The 14,847-nt window shown below is 42.0% G+C and overlaps 1 long non-coding RNA gene across 5 annotated transcripts in view; it reads left to right on the forward strand.

The window, feature by feature from the left end:
• The window catches only part of LOC140696445 (uncharacterized), a 198,439-nt gene that overhangs the window by 68,784 nt on the left and 114,808 nt on the right, over positions 1–14,847 (forward strand). The window lies entirely within an intron of this gene.

Raw genomic sequence — 14,847 nt, forward strand, 5'->3', positions numbered from 1 at the left:
CACAACAAAACAAAATGTATATAATTACAAGTTGTTGTAATAAGTTCCAAAAAGGAACTGAACAGGGAATGTAGAGGGAGAATGGTGGGGTGGGGAAGGTACCTAGTTAGATAGTGGAGTCAGTGAAATCCTCTCAAAGGGGACATTTCAGCTGACACCTTGGAGAGGAAGGGGCCTGCTGGGCCAAGGGGAGGCAGTGGGTGGAAAAGCATCCCCACACTGAGCACTTTGAGGTAAGAGGCGCTTGGTCTAACCAAGTGGGTTTGGTTGGGTCTAACCAACTGAAAGGAGGCTAGCGTGGCCAGGGGAATTGGGGAGCAGTCGGCAAGGGAGAGGGTAGTAAAGGATGAAGGTGGAGGAGGTAGAGGCCAGATCAATTGCGGCCTTGGGAGCCAACGTTAAGGAGTTTGGAATGAGAAGCCATTGAGGGTTTTGAAGCAGCAGAGTGACTTGCAATTTGTGCCTTAAAAGATGGTTCTGTCTCTTGGGAGTGTTCCGTCTTCTGCTTGATGGAAGTGGGGCCCTCTTGTACACTCACACAGGAATGTGTTTTTGAGAGTTGTTTTGCAGGTGCTAAGAGAGACAGAGGAGGGAAGAGAAGATGCTCTTGCCCTGTCCTGGCTCAGCCTGGTCCAGCACATTCTTTAGCTTTGAGTGAATCAGATAAAGAAATGGGGGTAGCTGTCTTTTCTGCTTTGGCTGATGGCTCTCTATTTCATGGAAAGGTAAAAACAAAATAGAAAAAAGGAGGAAACTGGATATAAGTGCATGGTGATCTCCAGAAGGGGTGAGAGGAAATAAAGAATGATTGCAAGAGGAAAATGCCATTTGACCTCTTGTGCTGTCCCCAGTTGTCTCCACCCAGTTGTCTCAGCCAGTCCATGGGGAGTGGAGGAGAGTGCAGCCAGGCACCCCGGACGGCACTGCGGATTTTGAAGTCAGACAGGTTTACACTGAAATAATGGCTAAACTTTGCCATAAGATCCAGGACCAAGTACTCAACCTCCTTTGACCTCATTTTCTGTATCTGTAAAATTGGACTAATACGGCCAGCCCTGCAAGGTTGTAGTAGGGATGAACTGAGGCGGAATGTGCCACAGGTGTGCTGGGTAAATGGCAGCTGTTATGATTGTGTCTAGAGCTGGTCACCTGTTAGGGCTTCAGGATCAAACCAGGCTTTGAAATCCCCACTTCCTCTTCCAGGCCTCTGGCTCCCTACCTTCCTTCGTGCCTTAAACTCCCTGTAAAGAAAATGTCACTTTACTAGAGCTTAGAGCAGTGAGGGACTTCAAAACATGCCTCTGCTTTATAATGGTTTATGGATTATTTTTATTTTGCACCTTATTAAATTCCTATGGAATGTACTCACTTTTAGCAGGCACCTGGTGACACTGCTTTTGGGAATTTGGGAGCATTGAGAGGAGAGAGATCTGTGCTCTCCTCCCCGACTCCATTGCAGCTCCACTGGGCTGACTTAATGTCAGAATGTTCATGCTGTCTCCAAATCCTCACTGTTGGCTCCCGAAGTTACACACAGCCTTTGGCACTCATAGTGCTTTTTAGTGCTTTGGACACGAGGAAGCTAAGATTTTGGAAATGCCCTCCGTTATCTTGATGGCCCTCTCAGTGCTAGGCTCCTTGTCCAGCCCCTGGCATATACTTGCGGTGACTGCCGCCAGGTAAGGCTGCCTTTGAAAGCCGGTGTTTTCCTGGGAAGAAGTCAAGCCCCAGTGGCAGACTTGGGTTGCAATGGAAAGTAGATTCCAAAGCCGCCCCTGGAATGTGAACTTTTCCTGGAAACTTTCCATGCTGCCTCTTAGAGAACAGCAGGCATCAACGTATTCACACCAGGAGTCAATTAAAGAAACCCAAATTACTGCCATTCCAATAAACAATGATCTCTCTTCCTTTTCAAATAAACTTGTTAGGATGGCCTAAAAGCCAGGTCTAATTACACAATCAGATAGCACAAATCTGATTAGAAACTTTTCGTCTACTTTAATTAATTTTCCCCTGCAATCAGAGCTATTTTTAGTAAATGTTAAATATGTATTTACACAGCTTTAATGTTCCTCTTTTCTAAAACCTTCTCGGGTTCCCTTTCATTGATCCTTTTTCCTTTTTGATGAGGCATGAATGTTTCTAGGACACTATTCAGAAAGGAAGAGTTAGGAGAACACCATACCCTCATAATTTAGCCTGAGATATAAATACGTGTGTCCTGGGTACAAAACATATGTCATGAGTGGGAGTGGGGGTCATTTAAGGTGGTTCTGAGTGAAATGTTTGATCCACTGGAGGGAAAGGAGAGGAAGTAAGTAAGTAAGGATAGTGGCAGTAGATCATAAGTATGCCTTTTAAACTTGTCTGAAATAGGACCTTCCAAGGGCAATCATTCTTAGTAATCATCCATCCCCTGCTCCTCCAGCTCACTTCCCCTTCCCACACACACATCAGAGACAATTTCCTTTTCCCAAGGTGCATGTTGGTCTATCCAAATTTGCAAGACCTGCCATCCCAGTGAATTACTGATCTGATAGGAGTAGAATGTATGTCATTCAGCTTTGCTTAGCACAGTGCTTGATGCATAATAGGAAGGAGGGAAAGATGGAGGGAGGGAGGGAAGAAGGAAGGAAGGAAAGGAAAAGATGCTCATACTCCACATTGTTAGGGTTCAGTAATCTCTTTGAAAGGTCATCCTTCTGGTTGAAGCACATGATTGGTGAAATTTGGTAAAATGTATTTTGACCAAATGCAGAGCACTGGCTCATGTCGTATGTCAGGTGCCCTTAGTATGTGGCATGAGGAGTGGGTAATTGTGGGTGAATCCTTTTTCCTTTGTAGTGAGATTTCTTAAGGGTCTGAGTTAAGATTCTGTGTCATCTTCATGTTGATGAAAATTACTGCTGTCATTTCAGGTTTCTCTTAGTTCACTATGTCCTTGTCAATTCTGATGATGAAAAAAGCTCCCTTGGGATTTTTTTTTTAAACAAATTCCCATAGAATTCAAGCGATTGCTTTTTTTGAATATAAAAAATTGTTAGTTTGAAACATTTGAGTTTAACTGCAATTTAGTAATTGTCGAAATTACTCTTTTTTTTGGTTATATTTAATAAGTTCTAAGACAAATGTCCCTGAAACCAATGGTCATCATGTTTCTCTCCTTTATTTCAGCAGAAATAAAGAGGGAATTTCTGTGTAATCATTCCTCATAGGTAATAAAAAAATCACAGCCACCAAACATGAAATAACATCTATTTTTCTGTTGATATATTTGTATAATTTGCATTGAAGTTAACACACACAGGAAAGGAAGAATTCCGTAGAGATTATTGCTTTAATATGTATGCACAAAGAGATTTGGGGCTCACTGTTAGTAAAGGACGGAGCTTTTAATCAAATGTAGTCAAATGAGCTGTTTGCACCGCTCAAGGAGTGGTGGTAGGGTCCACTTGTCAGAGTCCCCAACACCAGTCGCAGGGGACCTCCCACACTCTCTTCCTTAGAGAAAGAACCCAATTTGGCCAAACAGTAGATAAGAAAAAGGACTCACCGCTGGCTGGGTCGATGCTGGCAAGGCTGAAGTTTGATAATGTCTAATAATATCTCATGTTTACATAGGAACCTTTCCCTGGGGCAAAGTGCTTTATCAGCATTATCTCATTAACCTGTCCTCTGACCCCAAAAGCATCCACATGTTACTGGGGCTGGGTGTGAATAGAAGAGAGAAAGAACAAAAGAACTAAATGGCAAAGCTGGATTTAAATTTCAGGTCTCTACATTTCCAGGCTGGGTTGCTCTCCTGTATCCATCCTCACTCTTTGATGCACCATTGAAGCTCATTCCAAATGGTGGGGGTCTCGTGATTTGGCCTTTAAAAAAGAAGAAATAACTCTGTTGCCTTTCTCTGTTTTCAGAGTGCCCAAGAATTGGTGAAAAATCTTTAATATTCTACCTGTATCTTCTAATTCAGGAGTTCTGAATCTTGGTTCAATGATTTTGGGAGATAGGAGGAAATTGTCTGCATTCTTAGACATATGTAACCATATATGCATTTTTCTGGGGACTGAGCCCGTAGTGTCTGTCAGATTTTCAAAAGGATCTATGATTCCTTGAAAAGAACATCAAGGTTCTTAGTTTTGTTCATTCGGCGTAGTGAAGTATTTTAGCCAGTCTATAGCAAAACTAGTACTTAGAGTTTCAACTGTACATTTAGCTCTAATCTAGTTAGAGGATCTTGGGGCATGAGAAATAGATTTTGGCTGATAAACTATAAATCATATTTCTAAAGGTGCTATACTTTATTTGGCTCCAAATAATTTTCCACATGTGACTCATTCATTCATTCTTTTATTTGTCCAACAGACATTCACTGAGTGTATTAATTTCCTACGGCTGCTGTAACAAATTATCACAAACTAGGTGTCTTAAAACAACAGAAATTTATTCTCTCACATTTCAGGAGTTTAGAAGTCTGAAATATGTCAACAGGACCATGGTCTCTCTGAAGCATCCAGGGAAGGAAACTTCCTTGCCTCTTCTTGCTCCTGGTGGTACCCAGCAATCCTTGGTATTCCTTGCCTCATAGACACATCACTCCAATCACTCCTTTTGTTATCATATGACATTCTCCCTGTGTGCCTCTCTTCCTCTTCTTAGAAGGACAACAGTCATATGGGGTTAATTGCCCACCCTACTCCGGTATGACCTCTTCTTAACTTAATTAACTACATCTGCAATGACCCTATTTCCAAGTAAGGTCACATTCTGACGTTCTGGAAAGGACATGAATTTTGAGGGGGGAGATCTCTATCTACTGGACATTACACTGGGCACCAGAAATTAATGTAAGACAAAGCATTGTGTAGGAACTAATAATAGTTAATAACCTTGTTTGACTTTTTTTTTAAGTCCACTTGTGTCCTTTCTTCTTGGAATTCCTTTAGTTGTCCCAGGGTGATATAGGAGTGTCCCAGGGTGGTGATGGAGGTATTTAGTTCTCTACTCTGATTTTCTTCTGGATCTACATTCCTGTCCATTTTTGCAGGGAGCAAGAGAGCTGGGCATCCAATAAGGGGCTTGATTAGCTTTCAGTGGTTGAAATAGCTACAAATTCTCCCTTTCATCAAAAAATGAATTCATAATAAATGAGCAATAAGGATTTGATGTATAGCACAGGTAATTATATTCAATATCTTATAATAACCTATAATGGAATATAATCTGAAAAAATATACCTGAATCATTTTGCTGTACACCTGAAACTAACACAATATTGTAAATTGATTATACTTCAACTGAAAAAAAAGAAATTCATGTGATTCATGAGTACATAGGGCAACTGTAAACAGATGGACATTACTGGAGTATTCTCTGCAGAGCAGGAATGGTGGGAGGTGAGGCTTGAGCGCAAGGCAGAGAGCATGGAAGGCCTTATATACTGTGCTTAGAGTTTTAAACAAGGAAGAGACATAGTTACAGTTGCACTTGCCATGATTGCCTTTGGTGTGAAGTAGGGATGAATTGGAGGAGGAACCAAAATGAAGGCAGGGAGCCCAGTTAGGGGGACATCACAGTGATCTAAGCAAGAGATGGTGGTCGTGGGGAAACTGGAATCCAAGTTGGTTGGCTGATTATAGGGCTTTGGAGGACAGAGCCAAGGATAAATTGCAGTTGCTGGCGGAGTGAAATATGTAACACCAGCTGTTGGATCTTAAACCATTGACCTCGTCCTGGCAGGCCAAGATGACTCTTAAACACCAAGACCCTGCAGGACTGCAGGGGAAGACAGTCCCTGACAACCCCAGAGCGGGTATGATTTCCCTTGTAACCACCCCCTCTCCCCTGAGGCAAGTCCCACAGAGGAGCTACAATATCCAGTTCTGTGAAGGAGAGAGGCCTGCTTGGCTTTATTCTTCCAACAGTGCACTCTTACCCAGGATGCCTCTGGTAGAGAAAAGGGACATCTCAGGCTGAGGGGGTGGCAAAGCCTAGGTTGGCTGTGAGACATTCTTTGTCCCTTGACCATCTTAGCACCATGCAGTCGACAACTGAGCTGAAGTTATTTCCCCAAACTAGAATTATAGCAATGACTTTTTTTTTTAATGCTTGGAGGGAGTCATTAACTCAGTTTTCCAAACAACTCCCAAGCTCCTTAGAGAATCTGTCATTATCTCCCAAATCCCTCAGCTTCATGGGGAGTTTGGAGACTGGACTGAGAATGAACACTTGGGGAGCACCTGCATTTGTCATGTGGACTTGGATGTTGACTTTCTGGAGTCACTTTGCCGAAGGGGGACTCTTATTGGGCTCTCCTGAAACCCCTTTTATGTAAGAACATGAGATGAACTAAATCCAAATCCATTTTGGCTTCACCAGTCATCAGCTCCCCCACTGGTGGCCATGATCCTCCTGTGATACCCTGCCATGTAGGGTGAAGTCATTAAACACAGATCATGGAAAAACAGGGTCTGATTCCCTGCTAACAAGTAACACATGACTTGGAATAAATATATTTCACAATCCCAAGAAAAACTCATCATAGTTTTCGTGATATTTCAAAGAAACAGTCAATTCTATGGATACTGATGATTCAGTAGTTAGGGTATAAAAAAAAAGCAGGAAGAGGGCTGCAGTACAGTATAGGAATCAAGGGGTGTTAAGTAGCTTAACCTTTTGGTGACTCAGCTTTCCTTAGCTTTAAATTGGGATAATAGTATCTATCTCAGAGAGTTGTTGAGGGAATCAAATGAGATAAGACATGCTTAGTATACTCTGTATATGCTCCTGGTACATCAAAACTCTCAATTAATGTTACCACTCATTATAGCTCTGGGATGCAGGAAATGAGAGTAATGATGGAAAGTCAACTAATAGTTGTCAAAGGAATGATTGAATCGAGGTGTCAGTGGCTCAGATGCAGGGCTGTGCTCAGAATTTTTTCTTGCTATCTTGTTCTCTCTCTCCTTCCTGGGTTTTCACTTTGATCTTTTTTTTTTTTTTTAAACTCATCCCATCTTTGTGTTTCCTTTTTCTTGCATCAGAGTGACAGGTGAGAAAGATCTCTAGGTTAAAAGAAGTGTCCCTGAGGAAAATGAAGCTAACTCCATTCTGTTTTTTCTTGAAGGCTGATCCTTTGCAGAAGGCTAACCTTGGGTTAAGTTCTTTCATTTTTTAAATCAAATAGTCAGGATTAAGAGACACTGTAATGTTTACCCTACACAGGCAGTTACCTGTCTTGGAGGTGGAACTTGTTGAGTATTTCTATTCATAAGCAGAGTCCAAACCTGGTTTTCTGACTACAGAAAATTGTGTTTTGTGATTTAAAAATAAGAAAAGGCAATTTAGGTATATTCTGATTGGACAGCAGAGATCACATTTAGATTTTTTCAGTCGCCACTTCAACTACTCAGGCAGATTGGAGCAATGCTGAGAGAAGAGCACAGAGCAGTTATAAATGCATAATAGTGGTGGTGTGCACTGAAAGAGGACTTAGTTATCGGGAGTAAACATTTTGTACAACCCGTAGACCAAAAACCACTTGGTAAATGGAGGAATTGTACGTTGCCTTCCTCTCATCAGAGATGAACTAACTGAATTTCCTTGCTGTTTCACTTAACTCTTACGGTGAAATAGATTCCCACCTTAAATGAAATATGAATCCACGTTTGTGGAGGGAGTTCCCTTAAGTGAGCCCCGAATGGAGAACTTGAAAACTTAATGTCTAGCTTTCCTTTTTGTCAGCCGCTTGTGCTGGCAGAAAAATAAAACGTCTTTGTGACTTGAGAGGATGATTTGGTTTGAGCACTTGTTCTCATCTTCTGGGGCTCTTCTGACTTTATGAAGCCTTGTGTCTTTTTAAAGAAGGCTGCAAGGAGTGCTGGCAAATGCATGCTGTGCTGGAAGTATTGGTGGCAAATTAATATGACATTGACTTGTCCCTAAAGAAAGTATACTATTTAGTAGTTTAATTCCTTGGAAATGCTAAGTGTCTATGGTGATGAAAATGGCAACAAATCATCCTTCGAGTGGATTCTTTTCTGCTAAAAATTAAATAGTCTTCTAGGCTGGTATGTGTCTTTGTGCAGGGGTGTCAAATGACATCCATTTGACATCCATGTCAACTCTTGTGGAATGAGACCCAGACGTTAACAATGAGAAATGCAGCTATAACATTTCATTGTTTCATATATATAGTATTTAAAGTATAGTATATATAGTATTTCAGTGTTAATCATGAAGGGTCGAGCAAGAGAGAGACAAGGAGGGGAGTGAATATGTGTAAGATACAGTGTTTGATAACAGATTAACTTAAAAAGATCTTACCTTAACATTTAGATTTTTCCCTCCAGTCTGCCTCCTGTTAGAGCATCAAAGTTCAGTTGGAACTCTCTCTCACACACACTTTTTATTTAAAATAGTCTGCATATACACAGACACCCCCCATCACCACCACCACCGCCACCCATCTTTCATATCTGTTACGAGTGACTTGATTTTCTGTGAGACTGTGTGAGTCCTAAGCAACCTAGGCTCACCTAGACCCATAAACTAAAGAATGGGCTCCAGATCCCCATCATATCTAAGTAACAGGCTTTAATTAGCAAATTAACAGGTAGTTGTACTGGGCAAAACCTTCTGAGTTTCTTATTTACCACTTTCTGCTATAAAGTCGCCTGTGGCTGGACCCTTCCTCCAATTGGAAATCCGGTTATCTTGCTGGCAGATGTCGTCAGCCTTTAGCAATGTGGCAGGGGGGAGGTGCCGCGGGCTCAGGGTTCCACCCTGACGTTCAGCATCGGGAGAGAGGCACTTCTCTACCACTTCTTCCTCTGCAAATGTGCTGGGTTTGTTGTTTCTGTTGTTGCAACTCAATTAGTTCATTTTTTTTTTTAACTAAGGAACAACAACAACAAAGACTGTTGCCTCATGATTCACACTTTCTGGAGCCAAGGGTGGGAGGGAAGAGGCGTTTAACTACATTCTCTGAAATTGTTTTTACTCTCCATCCCCCACTCCCCAAATCATTTCTTTTTTGTCAAAGAGCACTCCAGGGAGAAATAGACCTAAGATATTCCTCATTCTACATCCTTAAGGCCCAGATAAATTCTCTGTGCCTCAGTTGCCCCTTCTGTAAATGGGCGACAATAAAAGGGTATTTAGAGTAGGATGCTTGCACAAGCTCTCTCTTGAGCTCATGTCCAACTCTAATGCTCAGTATAATTCCAGAATTCCATATTGAAAGCCTATAAAATGAGAATAAGAATAATTTTCAACTCATAATGTATGTATTAAATGAGTTAATGTAGGTGCTTAACACAGAACCTGCACACAGTAAGCTATCATGTTATCCTTTCATTATAACACTGACATATATGATCCTAGTGCTGTGAAGTTTCCTGTGATTCTCTCAACAGGGCTTTAGGAAAGGGGTTTCCACCAGGGCTTACTTTCCTCATGCTCCTACTCACTGACTCCTCCTTAGCAAGGAGCATGAGCTTTCCCACTAAGCCCCTGTCCCAACCCTCAGGCTGGAATGGGCAGGGAAGGCAGCTATAGCAATGGAGAAACCTCTGGAGGGACTCAAACCAACTCTCTGAGGGGCTACGTCTAGGTGGCATCTGGGAAGCACGTCTGTAGGCTTGTTCTTGCTGCCTGGCCCTTGGCCCCAGTGTGGAAACTCATGCCAGCATGGGGAGCATCCAGCCCAGAGAATTCAAACAGCATTTCTGCTTCTCACTAAAAAGAAAATAAACCAACCAAACAAAAATATCCCGGGACTAGCACTGCAAAGGCCCTCCTCGATTCCATTCTGTCCTGATGTAAATTATTTCCTCCACTTATCCTCACTTCAATTCTGGGTTAAATTAGAAAGAATAACAGAGAATGGAAGACACTGACCTCAGTAAATATTGTAGCTGGGTGGTTAGGGGCACAGGCTATGGCCAGTTCGGTGTCTCTGTGGCTTACCTTTCAGAGCGTGAGCTTTCTCACATGTAAACTGGGGAATGATAATACTGACCTCAGAGAAGTTGTTCTGAAGGATAAAAGAGATAATTATATATTGCAAATAATAATGCTGACATTTATGGATCACTTATTAGATGTCAAGTACTGTGGTTTGGGCTTTGTGTGGATTATCTTAACTGCTATACCATGTTGTACCCAGGACTTAGCATATGGTCAACATTCAGTGAATGTTAGCAGTTATAAAGATAATGATCATATCAACAAAGTGTGAAGAACCAGTCTTCATTGCCCTTGGCAACATGTTTGTGCACTCATGCTCCCTTTCCCAAAGCTGGTCCAAACCATCCATCACTCCCCTGTCCCCTTTAGGTCCCCCTCCTTCTGGCCACACATCTCGAAGCCCACTGCTCTGAGGGAAAGACGGCCAGATTCTGAGTCTTTGGGAGACCTGAGTGGATCCTTCACTGTGGCCTGGCCTGTGATTACTCTTGACAGGGAACAAGCTGCATTTAGCCTCACTAGTTTTCCCCATCTTCAGAATGTGATCACCGTATCACTACCCATTTACTGTTAGTACTTTAGGACAGTGGGGAGAAAGATAGTTTGTAAACACCAAGGATGCTGTTTCTGGCCCACTCCCCACTTGAGAAGTTGATGTGGGAAATAAGTGAGGTGAGGAGTGTGCACTTAGCTCTGGCTAAGACTCAGGATAACAATTTTCAGAAGCCAGTCTGCTAAGCCCAGTGCCTGACACAGCCCCTGCCACATCCTTGGTCCTCAAGAAACAATTTGTTGGTGCTGGAGATAATTCATGATTTTTAGTTCAAGGGCTAGTTCTCTATGTCTGCTACAAAAAGCAACTCAGGGACCAGCTGCCACCCATCTCTTCTTCCAGCTATCCCAGATTTGGAAACGGGAACTAAATGCTACATGCCATTTGTTTTCCCTTGAAAATTAAAAAACTATAACTGCTGCTAGGTTATGCCCCATAAGGTTTCATTTCCTAGTCCCTGTCCCACCGCACCCTCCCCAAGATGCTTTTCCCTACGAATGAATTGTCCTCCAGAATCTGCAAGGCCACACTGAAGTTTGGGGATCACATTTTCTAAGGGTGAGTAGTAGTAGGTTGTTGTCTTACCTAAATCAGTTGAGCAGCTTGTTCACTCGTGGACTTGATGGGACTTTATCTCCTCACTCTTCCTACCCTTGTTTCTGCCTCCTAAATGCCCTTTCTTGCTCCTTATATACCCATCTGTTGGAGACCGCTTCATGAACTCGAAGCTGACCTAATGCCAGGGCTAAGCCACATAAAGAGATTTGCAGGTGTGAAGCATTTTAAAGGAAGATCCATAACAAAAGAGATGAGCTTGAGCTCTCTGAAAGTTCCTTCCGAGGTGAAGTAGACTCCCAGCAAAAGCACAATGGAATCCCTCAGTGTAGCTTCAATATTATTTTGTTAGTTTGAAGTCTTCTGAGAGAGGCTCTGGGGACAATGACCTAGAGAAGCATTTAAATTTTTGGCTAGGATAACTGATCAGAACCAAAAACCTTTGTCTTATTATTTCAGCTACATAAAATGTTGATTTGGCTCTAAAATTCCCAGCAATGGGAATTCCAAGATATGAGACTGTGGCCAATCTGGCTGTGATATGGACATGGTCTTTGAGAGAAACCAAGAAGATCTGATGCAATAAACTCCTTTGGTATTGAAGAAGGCTAACTCTCAGTGGCAGAAAGCAATTGCTTATGAAGAGGAGTGAGGAGTGGCACAGTAGCCAGTTCAAGAGACTAGACAGTCTTGTATTTTGGCTTCAGTATACGGTGATACAGTAATGATCTTACCATTTGAATTGGGCTTATAAAGGCCAACATAAAGCTCACTTTCCTTCACTGAGCGCACACTGGCTTGGTTGGCTGAGAAGTGGGACACATTGGCTACAGGAGGGGAAAACAAACAGTCAGGGATTTCAAAATGGCCGTGGATAATCCACAATTGGTTGAGCCGGTTTGTACTTCAAAACAGCCTCTTGGAATCACAGGATGCTGGAGGAGGGCCATTGTATTGGACGTCATCTTGTTCAGTTGAGGAAAGCAAGGCCCATGGAGATGAAGGAACTGATCTAAGAGCATGAAAATGATGGAGAATCATATAATGTGAGTTCTTGGGAAATGCAATCTTGTTGGATACCCACCCTCTGCAATTCGATGGGTCATCTGCATGACTGAAGCTCCCAGTACCTTTAGAGAGAGGCTGGTATTACAGTAAGTGCACTGAGCACTGATCTGAGGATGTGAGATGATTCCTTCCTCTTTCTGTGTCACTTCATCTCAATAAGCCTCTCAGCTTCATTTTTAAAATAGGACTTATTCCATGTTAAAAGACTGTTACAATAATTGTGAGAATAAAGTAAAGTAATGAATGTTAGAGCAGCTTTTAAAAACAATAAATGCCACCAAATGTCAAGTCATATTTTTCCAAATAGCATTTGGGCCTCTATAGTGACACTTGCCAAATTCTGTCTAGAAAGATAATTATTTGCTTATTCCTCTGTGAAGGATGGCATCCTCATCCTGAACTATGTTGCAAGTTACCTCCAGACCCTGTCCTAGTACCTTTTCCATAGTGGCTGCTTGATCAGATCTTCTTGAACTGGATACTTTATAATAAACTTCTGTTTTCTTGGTCAAACTTCCTTTTTTTCCACCACTGTGGTACTAATTGAGAAAATTCCAATTAGAACTTTAACATTTTTTTCAACCAGAGAGAGAGAGGCACAAGGTGTGTTTACCAGAGACCTGACATTTTAATGGTACGTTTTTAACTAGTTCACTTTTGTATGAAATGTGAGGAACATAGAGATTCAGACATAAGAAATGTCACAAATTGGAAAGTAAGAGTTGAAGAACCAAGTTTTATGAAATCACTTTAATGTCACTGAGAGTAAAATAAGAGAAAAATAGAACAGATTTATAAGTTTAAGTCCACATCGTAGTGCTTTGGTCTCTTCTAGGATTTCCTGGAGCCTTGTAGACGGTTACTCACCATCCACATATGCATATATAAAAATATACCATCTATAAATAGCCACCTGCCTTTCAGTGAAATTAAAGATGGGAGAGTTAGAAGAGAATTCCCCAGTATAATTACAGGGCTCAAACCTACAGCTGTTATACTCCTATAGTTCTACCCAGAGAGTTTCTAATATCACTATTTTCTATCAAACACATTTCTTAAAAAAAAATCTGCTTTTTCTTTAATGGCAAGATGTTGTCAACAGGACATTTATTTGCTTCTCCCCAAGATTTCTCACAAACCTACTTCAAAAGACTGAGTGTTGCATAAAGTTATTGTATAGACTAATTTTGTTTTATAAACTGAAGAAAATTTTCACAAGTGTTTCTGCTCCTTATCTAGGGATTAACACCAAACTCCTGCCAATGTTTTTCCTAAACCCCACACGTGCCCTTTCACAAACACTCTCCCTCACCTATTTTCTGCTTAGATGCACCTCCTTAAAGATCCCTGAGCTTCTAAAATTCTTAGGTAAGAATCTATTACATACGGACGCACCACAATGTGAGAGGAATTAAGCTGAACACTTTTATCTTTGCTTACAAAAAAGCAGGTAGTGATTTATTCATACACAGTCTTTGTTCCCTCACTACAGACCAGTGCGCTTCAGTCTTTGAGAGCCCTGAAGGACGAGGCAGCGCTGACAAGAGGGAGGGGACACGTTTACGGGAGCAGTCACATAGCTCTCCCCACAGAAGGGGCTAAGTGCCTTTAGCAGTTAATTTGCGAGCAGAAAACTCCATTGGGAGCCTTCCACCTACTCTAAAAGCAAACATTCTTAACAGGCAGTATTAGTGTGGTGTTAAAAGAGGCATGCTTTAACCTAAAAGGTGTCATTTTATGAGCAAAAACTGAATAAACCTTAAGAGACTTGAAGTTGCTATTTTTTTCCTTTCTCTACGCCAGAATCTTCACAGGTTAAGATGACCTCACGCTCATTGTGATGTTCAAAACCCAGGAGGATCTTAAAGCTGCTTTGCACAGAGTGCAGCCGCAAGCCTTCCTCCTCCTGGTGAGGACTGTCTGTCACTGGTTTTCATTCTGTATGTTTGTAAAACACACCAGCCATGTGTGTGAGCCTGTTAATTAAAACAAAAACAGAACTGTTTCTGTTGAGCTTTAGAAGTACAGGAACTTAGAGCCAGAGCGGGGAGAGAGAAACAGCAGAGTCCAGTCTGCTGCTGTGATGGCTGCTGGAGAATGAGGGAACTCTGTTATGAAAAGCCAGCAAACAGACACCTGAATTAAAGAGAGACAGACGAAGGAAAAGGGGGGGAAAAAAAGCAAGCCAGTGAGGCTTGGAACTGGAAGTATTTAGAATGCCTTTATCATTTCCCTGAGGGACTGTTTAATATCAAAGTGGCTGGATAGCGAAGGCTTCTCGGTCTAATCTGATTCCAAAGTTAGCCTCTCTGACAAGAGGAAAGAATAGCTTCAGTGGCTTCTGAGGCCATCCTGGGGTCAGGCGTGGAGTCTATTCCTGCCGGAGCTGCTGAGTCACCGCCACCTCAGGAATCACTTGACCTCCGGCTCAGTTGACCTAGAAGGTAGAGGGAAGCCTGCAGCTGGGAAAGCTCCACGTGCAAGGCCCCTGCTATGATCTCCCTCTGGAATCAAGTACAGACTTTCCCAGACACCTGAACCCAAAGGATTTAAGTATTAACAATTTAGATAAGGGGCATTAGAACACAAAAACACTAATCAGTGATAAAAAAAAATTCACAGAATGCTCCCCCAGGAAAACATTTCCAGAAAAGCAGACCCAAAATATCTAGTCCTCTTTTAAATATGGACTTCATGCCTGA

This window comes from Vicugna pacos, chromosome 5, assembly GCF_048564905.1.
Source record: "Vicugna pacos chromosome 5, VicPac4, whole genome shotgun sequence".
Taxonomy (NCBI): Eukaryota; Metazoa; Chordata; class Mammalia; order Artiodactyla; family Camelidae; genus Vicugna; species Vicugna pacos.